At 37.6% G+C, this 16,283-nt stretch overlaps 1 pseudogene; it reads left to right on the top strand.

The window, feature by feature from the left end:
- Nucleotides 1–11,070: 11,070 nt before the first annotated feature.
- LOC149193517 (LOB domain-containing protein 25 pseudogene) lies at nt 11,071–11,548 on the top strand (annotated as a pseudogene).
- Nucleotides 11,549–16,283: the final 4,735 nt, after the last annotated feature.

The following is a 16,283-nucleotide window of genomic DNA, read 5'->3' as shown; positions in this document are numbered from 1 at the left end:
AAGAAGCATAGAATTGCAACAATTTTTGGCATCATCTATTGGATGAGACACCTTGTAGTAACTTTGACATGTCAAAGATGTATTCGTTGAAATAAAAAGATATATAATGATGGTAGATAAGAAAATGTAGGAACATAAACTATTCATTTCAACCAAAGTTAGCATATAAAATGGAATTTCGACACACGCATAGAATTGAGGATGTTTGAGTGAATGCAACAAGAAAAAAAATAAGTGCTAGACTTCAAGTTGAATTCTAACTCACCCCGTGAGACTACCACAACAATTGTAGAATAAAAGGATTATCAAGATAAAATGTCATCCAAGTAGGCTGGTACTCAGGAAGTCCCATACAAGAATACTATGTCAGAAGATATATTAAAGGAAATTCTAGAGAAAGTTAATTTACAAATAGATGTTACCTCAACCTCCCCTATAACTGACGAACAAGTTCCTCTAGTAGAGTCAAATACACCCACCACTTGAGCTCCGTAAATAAAGAAAGGCTAAAAAAAACATCTAGTAAGAAACTGACCTAAGGCATGCTTGAGATAAATAAATATTTCAAGCCCTAGAAAATTCTATGAGAGGAGAGAAGAAAAAATTTAAAATAAGGATGTTGTATAGTAGAAATATTTAGGAGAGAGGGATATTTAGTTAGAATGTTAGAACTAGGAAATAAAAAAACTTAATATAAACATTCCAAGTAGAATTGAAATCCAATAGTTTCCACAACAATTGGTCAACCAGAGTGAGCAAATAATTCCTCATGTAAATAAATTTCAAGATAGAGTGATAGTTGAAGGGAATTAAAAAATATCCACTATAATTCATAAGGCTCACCAAGAATTTTCCCAAGAAAAGGAAGAGTTAGAAAAAACATTATATCACAGAGCCCAATGTTTTTATTATTTTCCAAATACATTTATCACCCACATGTGATCAGATATAAACTCAATAATTTCTATTTTGAGAATTGTACTCCCGACAAGTAACTCAACCTCGAGAAAAATCTACCCATGAGAATTAGGTTTTATAGGAGAAAAATATTAATCCCAAATAAAAGACGAGCAAAGACAGTGGTTTAGAGAAGGGAAGAGAGTAAAAGTAGAATCTGCTAATGTTATTGATCATTTCATGGAATCATTAATAAAGTTCAACTATATTGATTATTTTCATGGAATTGTTAATAAAGTGAAACTATTAGAACATCAAGTACTAGTTGATCAAGGATTGTCAGGGCACATATCACTAGCTGACAAGGTACAATATTTGAGATATTTTAAAGCATTTGATACCCATGAAAGTATATTTGCATGGAAATTGTCTATATTTGATCAAGATATTCAAGTGCTTGCACCAAATACTTATCAAACAACATTCCCTATGACTTCAACACAAGCACCTGCAATAGCACTGTCATCTTACTCATCTTCCCAATGACATAAATTCAATTTCTTTGAGCCAAGCTTTTAGGATTTGGTCTCTCTTTTGAACAACAACATCACACTCAGGAATTTGAAATTGAATGTTCCAATCAGCCAGCCAGGGAAGGGAAAAGAATAGGAATTCGCATTTCAAATCTTGCAGATGTAACTCAAGAAGTTCTATCTGACCACAAAACTAGATCTTCTAATTAGCCAACCACCCTTCTCGACAAACTTTTATTTCATTATAAGGATTTACATTTTTTATTTTATGTTGTATCAAATATTATAAAAATTTTGTAAGACTCCAAATCTTCTCATCTTTTTCATTAAGAATGAATTAAGAGTAGGGGAGATGTTGCAGGGGCTAGCCGACTTAGTTGACCATCCCAAAAAATTCTATAATTGATATTATAAAGTCGATCGACTCTCTATTCAATTCAAGATTCTAAGTTAGATAGGCTAAATTGGTTTTGACTTAAATTATTGCAATTATCTTGACATATATATATATATATATATATATATATATATATATATATATATATATATATATATATATATATATGTATGTATGTAAAAGTATGCATCACTGTATCTTTTGTGATTGTCTTCTCAAGACAATATATATAAAGTAACAATTTGTTGGTTCTCTCCTACAACGTTTCTCTTCTTCTATTCCTATGTTCTTTAGCTTCATGTGATTTCTTGTCTTCCTTTCTCCTAGTAACTAATGGTCACTGTCTACTACACTACAACAAGTATATATCATTTTTTTTGGAATATTTTACCAAAAAATAAAATACTATAAAATATTGGTGCATTGTTTAATTAATTGTAAAATTCTATAAAATATTTGTGAATCATTCACTTAATTATAAAACCTTGTAAATTATTGGTGAATTCATCATTTACTCTTTACATCAAGTTATTTTTCCTTCTTATGCACTAATTCTCTAATAGAAAAATAATTATCCAATTACTTTGCTTCAAATAAACCAACATTGTTAGGATTTGGTGGTTCATCACCCTCTATAAGTTCTTTCAACTCCTTGGTGTGTAACTATTATAATAACTATTGTGTTTTCTTCTTCAATCAAAACTCTAATAATTGTTTATCAATACACACTTTTTTGAAATTACAAAAAATGCACAATGAGATTGACTAAAAGACAAAATATGTAATGAAAGTTAATATCTTATATGATAAAAAAATTAATTATCACAAACTCATAATAAGGCCACAATTTTTGAGTTCAAAAATATAGCACACAAAGAAAAATTTTCATTACTTAGTTTAACATGTTGCAAAATAAGTATCATTAAAGGATTTCAAATTCAAAAATGAAATACACTAAGTAGTCTCTCCTCCTCCACTAATGATATGTTTTTCTCCTTTAGCCTTTCCCTCAAAATTATAATTTCTTTAAAGGAATGTTGCTCCCATGAAAAAAGATCCCCAAAAATGAACACATAGGAAGCTAGATCATAGGTCATTATTCCATACAAATAGCAAATTATAACATATTTCCCTTTCCTAATAAATATTTTGAGACAAAATACAAGAGAAATTGTGGATTCTCTAAAAAGGGAAGAAGCTCAGGTCATGTCAGAAAGTGAACTGGAATTTTTTTTCCTTAAATAATTAGATATATAAAAAAATAATAATAATTACACAAAATATCTGGAATACCCTAATAATAAAAAGAGCCATATATGATTCCTAATATCCTATGTTTCTCGTGGTAAGATAAGTAAACAAGAACATAAGGCTTCTTATTCAAGAAACAAAGTTAACTCTAACCAACACTTTTGAAATCAATGATAATTAGATGAAACCAGTCATTCCCAAACAAATGGTTCATTGAACAATAAAACTAGAACTATAAGTTTTTAAGGGACTAACCAAAGTTTTAAATAAAATAAACACAAAATTTTGATCTTGATAAATGCTTCAAATTCTTGTCCAAAATATCAGTTCTAGACGTAAAAGAAATTTCATGTAGTTGAATCACTATATTTGTGAATAGGGGAAATACTCCTAAATGAATTACTTATCATTTAATAGCAAGATATTATGTAGTGAAGTGATATGCTCTAGATTCATGACTATGTAGCTTTCATTTGCAACAATGGAGAATAGAGTGACAATTTAATATTTGAATTTAAGACATCAATCTTAAATTAACTTGCATATCTCCACCTCCACCTTCACCTCCACCTCCTCCTCCTCTCCTCCACCTCCACCTCCCCCACCACCTTCTTCTCATCCTCTTCCACCACCTCCTCCAACTCCACCTCCACCACCACCTCCTCAACCACCACCTCATTCTCCTCTTCCTCCTCCTCCACCACCACCTCCTCCTCCACCTCCACCACCTCCTCTTCCCCCACCTCCATATACACCTCCTCCACTAGCTCTGCCTCTACCTCATCCTATTATTCCACGTCCTCCTCCACCTCGTCTACCTCCTACACCACCTCTGCCTCCTCCTCCTCCACCACCTCCTCATCCACCACCACCTACACCATCTCCTCCTCCTCCTCCACCACCACCTTCTCCTCTACCTCTCCCTCCTCCTCCTCCACCTCCTCATTCACCACCACCTCCAACTCCACCTCCACCTCCTCACCACCATCTCCTTCTCCTCCTCCAACTCCACCTCCTCCACCACCACCTCCTCCTTCTCCTGCTCCTCCTATTCCTCCTCCTCCTCCACCACCTAAACCTCCACCTACACCTTCGCCTCCTCTTCCACCTCAGCATCCACCTCCACCTTGACCTCTTCCTCCACTTGTCCTCGACCTCCACTTCCACCTCCTCCTCGTCCTCCTCCTCCACACCCTTCTCATCCACGTCCTCCTCCTCCTCCTCCACATCCACATATACCTCCACCACCTCCTACTCCACCTCCACATATACCTCTATGACCTCCTACTCCACTACCACCTCCACCTCCACCCCCTCATACACCTCCTCCTCCTCCTCGACCTCCTCCTCCTCCTCCTCCTCCTCCTCCTTCTCCACCTCCACCACCTCCTCCTCCTCCTCAACTTCCTACTCCTCCTCCATCTCCATGTCCACCTACTCCTCCACCACCACCTCCTCCCAGTCCTCCTCCTCCACCTCCACCTTCTCCATCACCTCAACCTTTTCCTCCTCATGATCCTCATCCTCCACCTCCACCTCCTCCTCCACCACCACCTCTACCTTCTCATCCACTACCTAAAACTCCACCAACAACACCACCTCCTCCTATTGCCTCTCCTCCTCCTATGTCGTCACCACCTCCTCCACCCCCTTCTCCTACTCCACCTCCACCACCACCTCTACCTCCTCCTCAACCGCCTTCGCCTCCTCTTCCTCCTCCACCTCCACCACCACCACCACCACCAACACTTCCTCCTTCTCCTCCTCCTCATTCACCACCACCACCATTGCCACCACCAATTTCGTCACATTCGCCTTTGCCTCCTCCTCCTCCTCCTCCTCCTTCACTCCTTTGCTACCACCGCCTACTCCGTCACAGCCGCCACCCCCCTCCTCGCCACTCCATCCCCTCCACCTCCTCCTCCACTACCTCCTCCTCCTCCTACCCTACCTCCTTCATTCCCTCCTCCCTCACCGCCATCTCTGCCTTCACCTGCTCCTCCTCCTCCTCCTCCTTGCCTCCTCCTCATGCTCCTCCTCCACCACTTCCACCTCTTCCTCGTCCTCCTCTGCCTCTACCTCCGTTGCCTCCTCCTCCTCCTTCTCTTCCTCCTCGTCGTCCTCCTTCTTAGAAAACTTAAACAAAATAAAATTGCATATCATTTCATTCTCTTTATTTATAATACTTATTGATTTATTCTTTACAGTGAAAATGCATATATCAATATATACTTGATAATATAACAAATAATATGTATAAATGTTGCAATATAAATATGTAATTATGAGAACAATAATTTAATTAGTTTAGTTTTCTAGTTTAAGTCAAATATTAGCTTCAGAATTTCACTAGAAAAGTTACGATAAAGGTGATAAAAATTAGGTGTGGTCACATATGATTTTCAATATCAATGTTGTAAGAGTGGTGAACAACAAAAGTGAACACCGAATAATCGAAGTGCAATGTAGTTTAACATGACAACATTTTCATGTTTTATTTAAAATAAAGAAAAATAGCTTTGACTATTTTCCACATATTCATATTTCTACATTATAGAGGGTTTTGAGATAAGTAGAGTCTAACCTTAGTAATATAGATGACATCCTTCAATCCGATGCTTTGTTTTAAACATAATAATATTAGTATTGTACGTATATGCTTGTATAAAGAAAAATTATATCGATATGAGAATCAAGTTATGGTTTAACCATAGAGTGAAAATTCTAGAAAGATTGTACAATATTGGAAGGAACTCCATGTATGAAGGATAGTTCATTTTGACATCATTGAGAAAAGTAGAAATTACCCTGAAATCATTTGAGGCAACCATAACCAACTTATGATACATCACAACCACAAAGTTAGAAGTAAAAACTTACAATAATATACCCAATATTCAAGAATGGCTATACTATAGCAAAGATAAGTGAATGTAGAGGAACGAAATACTTTGTGATGGCTTACCGAAGATTTCATCCATTCCACATTTACAGGGACTCTTTTTCTAAGAGCGTGAGATGGACATAAGTTTCTCACATACATTGCACATAGAATCACATAATCCAAAAACATCAATGTTCTGTTTTTGAAAAACCTCATTGGGAGAACTATATTTAATAGAGTATTGTTCATTCTTTAAACTACTTAGTTTTGTTGAGAATTGTATGGAACTATGCTCCTACGTTGAATCTCGTGTTTCTAGATATATTTTTCATATTCATTAGATTACCCATATAACCATTAACGGTATGAAGAGTGCCAATATTTGATTATGCTTCATATATAATCCATACATGAAAATCCTTAAATGTTTTGAAAGCTTCATATTTACTTTTTAGTAAGTACACCCAACACATTCTAGTGTAATCATCAACATAATATTTCATAAATTTATTTTCATTATCATAATGAAAATGCATAGGACCACACAAACCAAAATATATATGTCCAAATTTTCTACATGAATGAAGGGGCTATGCTAGTCCCAAATGATTATGCATAGCTATAGACCCATATAAATAAGAGAGTGGAAAATCCCACATATATTTAGTAGGGTACTCAATTAACATATTTAATGCTTAAAGTGGTTAGGTATAACAAAAGAAAAGTGTTGAGTTCTCATCCTTTGGGAGTTAAATCACCCTTGATGAGGAAGGGGCATGACTAAGTAAAACAATAAATGAGATAATATTGACGGATAGTCTATGAGTTCTTGGTAGAATAAAAAATGTTCCAATGTAAATAAGCTTGATAATTTTCCATGTAGTAGATAAATTTATTGGGGGTAATATTCGAAGGTTTTTCAAAATAAAAAATAAAAAATAGTTGTCAATTTTGAAATTTTTTGAATTTATTTGCTCAAAGTTTATACTTTAAAATTATTTTAACTTAAAATTAATTAGAACACTCAATATTTTTATGAAAATATCATTAAACATTTAATATTATGGATATTAGGGAGTACTAATGTTAGACAAGGTTCATAAGATTTAAAATAAATTTCCATCTTTGAAAGTTTTGCTACTAGATAGAACCCTTTGAGAAGAAAGAAAAGACATAGCACAATTGTGCAAAATATATAAAAGAATTAAGTGATTAAAAGAGAAGATAACATGAGACATTGTTGAATAAAACTAACATATGGGTAATAACTAACAAAGAATAAAGTTGTGGGTCATTTAATGTTTGCATGTTGTGAGGCTTTAATGCTAAGGGCGTGTACATTTCATGATAACTTTTTATTTGAAATGATGAAAGACAATTTAGGATGCAGAAATATAATTATTTTATAATTTAGTCAAAGAAACATTGTACTCTTCTTTATTTCGTTAAATCTTTTTATGCATGTCCAAGTTTATTTCACCTTCATAGCTTGTTTTGATAAGAAGGAGAACTAAGGAAATTTTTTCATTGTACATATAGTAGGAGGTGATGTAGGTGTTACCTATCCTAAACAAGGTGTAATGTTGAACAATTATCTCCTTGTTAATGAAAAGTATTACCTTTCCCATTCAATGTATATCTATTTTATTATATTTCCATTTATTTAATGTTTTTCCTAAAATATATTTATTAATTTGTCACTAAGCACCAAAAGATATATTTTTGTATTGTAATACCATTTGTTTCCAAATCACGTGGAAGGTGTCTTGCATATCTCACATTCATTCAAAGGTGGATTTTTGTGAATAATAAGGTTAGATAAAGCATTAATATTTGTATAATGGTTTCAATATATTTTGGTTTGTATCCTTTAAATTCCATTCCTAAATAAATAAATGTGAATGCATTTGAGATTTGCATAAATTCAATAGAAAAATATCTCATAGACTATACATATAGTGAAATTCATTGCAATTGAACTGAACAACGCCTTAGATTTCAATACAAAGCCTCAACATTTAACTTAGAATTGATTAGACAAAATTAAAACAAAACAAAAAATATAATAAAAAATCATATTACAAGTATATATATTTATGTATATTAATATAAATATTAGTGATTAAAGAAAAATGGGAATACATAATTTACACATCTAAATACATATAACAAACTTGTGAAAACATATTTATGATTCCTTAATTATGTTATGTTTATAGTTTGTATACCTTATAATAGGATTTCTAGAATTTCAATTTAATTATCAATATTCAATAGGTTGATGCTAGATATTCAATAATCAATAACTAATATTTTTAATATTAGTCATTAATACAAGGTTGGGATTTATTTAAAACATAGTTATGATCTTTATTCCTTTTCAATTTATTAAAAAAATGGTTTCAACATTAATTCCAAATACACTATATATAGAATATTTTGACTATAAAATGATTTGCTACTTTTATTATAACTATTGTGACCATATAATTAAATGGATTGAAAATTGCTATATCCATCAATCTATGATAAAAATCAAAACTATTAATATTTTCTAAATTTAACCATTAAAACTAACTACTATTATGTTTTTACTTTTAACTTTCACAAATGTGATACAATTGTAAAATAAACAAATAATTTCCAAACTAAAATGTCCACAACTGTATTTAAAAAGCTTGTACGGTTAGTATGTCATACAAGAGTTTAAAAAGCAGTCCGAAGCAAACTCATGAAGCAAACTCATTATGTGAACATCACATGAGAGAGCCATAAATAATGAAAAGTGATTTGAAACATTATTTAGCCTCCTTTCAAAGCCGTGCGGACTGGTTATCAATATTAGAAAAACCAACGCGATTTTTAAATTTGAAATATACCCAATCTTCTCAACAAAAGAATTTATGCGGAGTAGTGGGCACCTGTAATTTGTTATGATCTCTCACAATAAAGCGGCATATTCCACTCGAACAATGGATGCTGCGTTTGTTTTATTTCAACTTCGTTATATTCTCTGACAAAAGCATCGTTTGTCAGCGTATTACTTGCCGGTATTTGCGTTTGTTTTATGTCAAGTTCGTTATATTCTCTGACAAAAGCATCGTTTGTCAGCGTATTACACGCCGGTATTTACGGGCGCGTGTTAGAACATAACCAGAAACCAACCTTTAACACTCGGCAACGTATAATGCTCGGCGTCGATAAAACCTTCAAAAGGGCGTGGGAACTACATATACCCGGCAGCCCGGAGAATATACTCGTCGAAGGAAGGAGGGAAATTCTTATCATTTTCCAGTATTTTTCTCCTCATCTATCTATATTCAGATTGGCAAGTCTGTGTGTTTAGATGTGTGGTTGGTTTCAATCTTCTATATTCAGATTGGCAAGTCTGCGTGATTAGATGTGTGTTTGGTTTCCGTGTGAGTGAGTGAGTAAGTCTGTTGTTTGAGTATGTCGATTTGTGTGTGACAGTCATGCCATGTTTATGTATGTGATTGTATGCATGGATGGTACTGAATTTTATTTATATAGTATGGTTTTAAGCTTTGTTTCGGTATCAAATTTAATTGAAAATGTTACAGGTTTAACAACGCGTTTGTTGCAGATTTAATTACGTGTTCATTTATTGGTAATCTGTTCATGTCATCCTATCTTGCAGGAGGATGGTAATGTTGACCTTTTCAATGAATTCATAGGACTTCAATATAATGCAAACTCTTCAACATCCTTCTCCAAAAATATTCAAGGTACAGATATGTAATAGCTTCCATTTCCATTCTCATTCAATAGAATAGATTAGCGGCCATGGCTCCATGAATTTGCGATGAATCTGCCATGAATTTTATGAATAATAATTTTCGGAAACATTTTTAATAATTGAACTACTTTGCAGTTTAATTTAATATATCATATTTCCCATAAGCTTCACCAATATGTTTAATTAGTTTTTAAGTTTTTATGGTATGTTCAATTAAACTGTGATCCGCTCCTCCTTTAACCGATACGCCTGGAATCTTTATGCACAAGAACTTCCAAAAAAGCGTGTCACGCGTTTCTGTTATAGACGTTGTGGTAAAGTGTGATCCGCTTCACCTTTAACGGATCACATCTTTTTTGAGATAAAGGAGCCGTGGCCTGGAATTTTTATGTCGTTTTGAAATAGATAATGTTATTGTGCGGTGCATATATATGGGTAAGTTCAAGCGAATAGTTCGATGTTTTTTTGTTGACATCTTCCTCTTCTATCTGTCATCTTTATTTGCTCTTCTGAAACCCCATAGAAAACACTTCCTCTTCTATCTATCACCTGTATTCAATCGTGTGGTCCATACTCACATTCCTCTTTCTGTTTGTCTTCCTTTCACATCACAACCTTTAGTTGTTTGGGAAAAGCTGATGGGTACTTGGAGTACCACCTCCATCTTCCTAAACTAACATTTAACTCCTCTGTAATGCCTCCTTCCTTGTTCTTTTTATCAACGGCGGAAGTTGATCCCTTGAGGAAACTGCGATCTTGATTTAGTCGTATTTATGTGAGACGCAAGTCACGGAGATCGACCGGCGCACGACCAGTAAATCAAATTAGCTTACGATATTGATACTACTGTTTCTAGAAGCAATACTTCTGAGATACCATTCTTCGAGAGTTGATCTGTACATGAGAAGGAAAGATCTTCAAATTTCGAGCAGCTGTGGTGATTCCTATGAGATACAGGCGTACCATATGACACTCAAAGCACAGTGTCTTGATTCAGGGTTAACTGTTCATATAACGCTTCGTTGAGCTCAAGTTAGGGTTCCGACCAATTTCCACTCAAAAATTGAGCCGATATCACCACACCAGGGTTGGTACTTCGACTGCAAAATTCTTCATCAACAATGGCAGCCGTGTGCACTCAAATAAACCAAGATTTGCTCAATTGCATGTTCCTGTGGAATTTCAGCAACCCAATTAAAAAAATCTCTATATCAAGAAAAGGTGCGTTCTTTGGTTATTTTCTGTACTGATTTAAATAATTATTTACCTCGCAGTTAGTCATATTTATGAGTCATATACTGATTTCTTTTCCGCCATAGTAAATCATGATGGTTTATGTTTAGTGGCAGAGATGGCTTTGAATTCGTCGAACTCACCGTGCGCTGCCTTCAAACTCAGAGTGTGTATTTGTGTCGTATTTTCCTCCGGAAAAACCTCAAAAATTTGCCAATATTCACAAGATCTTCGGAGTAAGCAACGTGGCCAAAGTACCCAACGATTTGGAGCCCCATCAACGGGAGGACGCGGTGAATTCTCTGACATATGAAGCCGAAGCTCGCTTGAAAGATCCCGTTTATCGGTGCGTTGGAGCGATCTCCACGCTGCAGAGATAGGTGCAACAGCTACAGAAGGAACTGGCGGCTGCCCACGCGGATCTCCTTCAGTACACCTCTGCAGCGGAGCGTGTTCTTAATCCACATAGTCCAGGCTCGACGATGCCAGCTTATTCCAGAGTTGACATGATTCATGCGGAAGGTGGGGAACAACAACGGAAAAATTTAATGGAATTCCCTAATTCTAGAGAAGAGTTACAGCAGATCAGCTTCTAGAATTGGCCTTGAGAATCATGCCTATGCACTGTATTCTTCAGCCAGGCCTGCCAGAGACGGCAGTAGCGTACAACCATGACAGGTATTTATTTTATATTATATTCGTATTTATGATTTATTCTTTGGTTTTGACCAAGAGGATCAGCCAGAAGGGATGCATGGATGATATTTGATACCGCCATGACAGTTATTTATTTTATATTCATATTTATGATTTATGCTTTCATAAATGTTAATGTTTTTAAATTTTAATGTTTTGTTATTGCTCGCTCCATTTCATTAATCTCCTTTTGCTCTTTAATTCTTCTTACTTTTAGTTTATTTTTTTCTTCATGCTCTATTCTTGGTCCTAAAGACTTTCGATTTTCTTGGCCTGTTCTGTTTGATGGCAATGTTCTTAATGTTCTTCGTCATAAAACCCAGAAAACATCGTTAGTTCTATTTGAAAACGGGTTAGTTCTTTGTCATAAAGCCTCATAACATCTAATAGCTTTTCCAAGTCATAGTTTATAAAATATGAACTAATGTCTAAATGTCAGTGTGTGAAAGTCTGTGAAGCTTCAAATCTATATCATTCCTTATTTCACATTTTAAGTTGTTTTTTAACTCTTTCAACATTGCATTTTCTTCTGAATTGATGAATCCTCCTACCACTTTTAGAAGCTTTTGGACTCTTCCACATATCTTGACTATCTACTTCAACTTGTTAAGAGGTAGTTGCTTCTCACTATTGTCATCCATAGGGTAGAATTTTCCTTTTACTCCACTTATCAATAGGGTAGAATTCTCCTTTTATTCCACTTATCTATCTGTCAACCTCAATTTACTTATTTTAAATTATTTTCTTACATTTAAGTATTTCAAATTTTTATATAAACAATTTTTTTTTTAATATTTGATTTTCTTATTTTAAATATTTAATTTATTCAATAACTATTTATATTAAATTATTAAATATATAACAAATAAAACTAATATAATATATTTAAAGTTATTGTTCTATATCCTATGGTATTTGATTTATATCATTTATATTTATATCGTTATTAGTGAATGGGTTTTTCACTTAATTATTGTACTTGAATTGTTTAGTTATATTTATGTTTGTATAATTATTTATTGATTTGAAATGATATAGGAATATTTTTGTAAATTGAATGTTTTGATTTATAATTTATTATTTATAATGTGAAAATATATCTTTGTACTATTTTATTATATGTAATTATTTATTTTTAGGAAAATGGATGATATAAAAGAATTTATTCATGAGTAGATTTTTATTTTTATTTTTATTTTTATAAGATATGTGAAATGGATGTGTTTGTTTATTTAAATGTGAAAATAGGCTCTTTTTTTTTTAATGTACCCATAAATTGTATTATTTTATAATATGATATATTTGTTAGATGACATGACATTGATATTTATGTATAAAGATTGTTTTTTATTTAAAATGATATGTATATGTTGGTGTATTTTATGTGTTTTTTAAATGAAAGCAATTTTTGTTTATTTATGTGATATGATGGTTGTTCTTTTGCTACTTAGGTAATATGATTGCATTGAAAGATAATATGATGTTGACAATTTTGTGCACGTTTAATGTGTATATATTTTAGTATTATTTGTTTTATTGTTTGTTAGATGATATAATGATTGTGTTTCTTAGATAATATGCCTATAATTGATTTCTCATTCATAAGTTGTTTTTTTCTGCTACATGATGTGGATTGTATTTGTTAAATGATATGATTATGATAATGATGATTATGCTTTTGTTTGTTAAATGACATGCTTTAGCTTGTTTGATGATATGATGGTGATATTGAGAGAGAGAGATAATGAGAGTGAGGGGTTGGGAAGAGAGGGACGGGGAAGGGTGAGAAGAGAGAGTTGGCGGAGGGAGGAGGATGGGGAGAGGGAGAGTGGGAGACATGGAGGGAGAGGGTCATAGCGAGAGAGATAGATGTGAGGGTAGAGGGGGAGAAGGAGTGGGAGAAGAACGAGAGAGGTAGAGAGGGGAAGAGGGGGAAGGAGAGGAGGAGAGGGGAATAGAAGGAAGGTGGAGAGAGAGAGAGAGAGGAAGATAGTGGGAGAGGGAGAGGGAGAAAGAGTGTGAGAGAGTAGTTGAGGGGGAGGGAGAGGGCGAGAGGCAGAGAGAGGCTGTGGGCTAGAGGGAGAGGGAAAGGGAGGTAGATAGTGGAGAGAAGAGAGAGAGAGAGAGAGAGAGAGAGAGAGAGAGAGAGAGAGAGAGAGAGAGAGAGAGAGAGAGAGAGAGAGAGAGAGAGAAGGAGTGAGAAGAATAGAAAGAGGGAGACAGAGGGAGAGGGATAATAAAAGAGGGGGAGGGGGAGGGGGAGATAGAGGGAGGGAGAAGATAGGGGGGGAGAGAGATATAGGTGTGGGAGAGAGGAGGATAGGGAGAGGAAGTGGGGGAGAGAGAGAGAGCGGTCGGAGAGAGGACAATAGGGAGAGAGAGAGAGAGGTTTCGGAGAGAGGAGGATAGGGAGATGGAGTGGGGGAGAGAGAGATATATATGTGGGGGAGAGAGTAGGATAGGGAGAGAGAGTGGGGTAGAGGGGTAGGGAGAGTGAAAGAGAGAGAGAGATAGGTGGGGGGAGAGATGGAGATAGGGAGAGGGGGAGATAGTGCGAGAGTGGGAGAGAGCGAGATAATGCAATGGGGAGAGGGAGATAGTCAAGGAGGAAGAGAGGGATAGGGGGAGAGAGATTGGGATAGGAGGATGGGGATGGGGAAGATATTGGGAGAGGGGGAGAGGGAGAGAGAGAGGGACATGGAGGCAGAGAGGGAGGAGGAGGGGTTATGAAAGGGGGAGGGGGAGAGGGAGAGGGATAGGGGGAGAGGGAGAAGGAGAAGGGGGGGAGATATTGGGACGAAGGAGGGAGGGAGGAGAGAGAGAGGGGTAGAAAGGGAGAGAGAGACTCTGGCAGAGGGAGAGAGAGAAGGAGGGAGCGAGAGGGAAAGGGAGAGAGGGAGATAGAGGAAAGAAGGGAGAGGGAGAAAGAAGAGAGGAAGATGTAGAGGGGGTGAGATAGGGAGGGAGTGAGAAAGAGATAGGGTGGGAGAATGGTGGGGGGGGATGGGAAGTGGACAGTGAGGGACCGGGGGGATATGGGGAAAAGAGAGAGATAGGTGGGGGGAGAAGGAGAGGGAGAGCCTGAGTGAGGGGAAAGGGGAGAGGAAGAGAGTGACAGATAGATAGATAGAAGAGAGAGAGAGAGAGAGAGAGAGAGAGAGAGAGAGAGAGAGAGAGAGAGAGAGAGAGAGAGAGAGAGAGAGTGGAAGGGTGAGGGAAAGAGAGTAGGAGATGAGTAGAGGGGGATAGAGAGAAAGAGGGCGAAAGAGGGAGAGGGGAAAGGAGGGAGAGTGATAGAGAGAGAGAGGAGGAAAGGGAGGGAGATGAAGAGTGAGCATGAGAAGGGGAGGGGAGAGGGAGAGGGCAGGAGGGTGGTGGGGGTGAGAGAGAGAGAGAGAGAGAGAGAGAGAGAGAGAGAGAGAGAGAGAGAGAGAGGAAGGGTGAGGGAAAGAGAGCAGGAGATGAGTAGAGGGGGATAGAGAGAAAGAGGGGGAAAGAGGGAGAGGGAGAAGGAGGGAGAGTGATAGAGAGAGAGAGGAGGAAAGGGAGGGAGATGAAGAGTGAGCATGAGAAGGGGAGGGGAGAGGGAGAGGAAGAGAGGGCAGGAGGGTGGTGGGGGTGAGAGAGAGAGAGAGAGAGAGAGAGAGTAGGAGGGGGAGGGAGAGACGTAGCGATAGGGAGACAGTGAGAGAGAGAGAGGGAGGGAGGAAGGGAGACGAAGAAAGAAGAGAGGGGGAGGAAGTGGGTGTAAGAGAGGGGGAAGTGGGATGAGAGAGGGAGTTGGGGGGAAGGAGATGGGGAGGGAGAGAGAGTGAGAGAGAGATCATAGGGTTAGAGAGAGAGATGGGGGGGGAGAGAGAGAGATTAGGGTAGAGAGAGTGGGAGAGGGAGAGGGTGAGGGCATTGGGGAGGGGAAGAGAGCGGGAAAGGGGGAGGGCAAAGAGGGAGAAAGAGAGGGAGAGGGAGGGAGAGTTAGGCGAGGGGGTAGGGAGAGCAGGAGAGATAAAGTGATAAAGAGTGTGAGGGAGAGAGGGGGAGTGGGGTCAGAAGGGATGGGCGGAGAGATATGGCGAGCGGGAGTGCCCAGGAGTTGGGGAAGGGGACATGGTGAGAGAGGGGGAGAGGGAGAGGGAGAGGGAGAGAAAGGGAGATGAAGGGAAAGAGAGGGAGGGGGGAGGAAAGAGAGGGAGGCGGGAGGGAGGAAAGAGAGGGAGGGGGGAGGGAGGGAGGAAGAGTGAGAGGGAGGGAGTGAGTGAGACGGACAAAGAGAGAGGGAGAGGGGGGAGAAGAGGGGGGGAGAGTGTGAGAGAGAGGGAGTGAGAGGGGGGGAGAGAGAGAGGGAGAGAAAGAGGTGCAGGGAGGGGGAAGAGAGAGAACTAGAGAGAGGTAGGGGAAAGGTGGGATAGATGAGGTGAAAGAGAGAGAGGGAGAGAGATAATGGGGGAGAGAGAGGCAAAGAGGGAGAAGGGGAATGAGAGTGAGAGGGGCAGAGAGAGGGAGAGGGGGAGGTAGAGAGGGAGAGGTAGAGAGAGAGAGAGAGAGAGGAGGAGAGGGAGAGATAGAGAGAGAGGGATAGAGAGAGGGGAGAGGTAGAGGGGGAGAGAGGGGGAGGAGTAGAGAGATAGAAAAACAGGG

The sequence above is a fragment of the Pinus tabuliformis genome, chromosome 2_2 (assembly GCF_031772625.1).
Source record: "Pinus tabuliformis cultivar Carrire ecotype Pingquan chromosome 2_2, CPIR1, whole genome shotgun sequence".
NCBI lineage: Eukaryota > Viridiplantae > Streptophyta > Pinopsida > Pinales > Pinaceae > Pinus > Pinus tabuliformis.
Note: the sequence above shows the minus strand (reverse complement) of the source record. Positions and strands in the feature narration are given on the sequence as shown.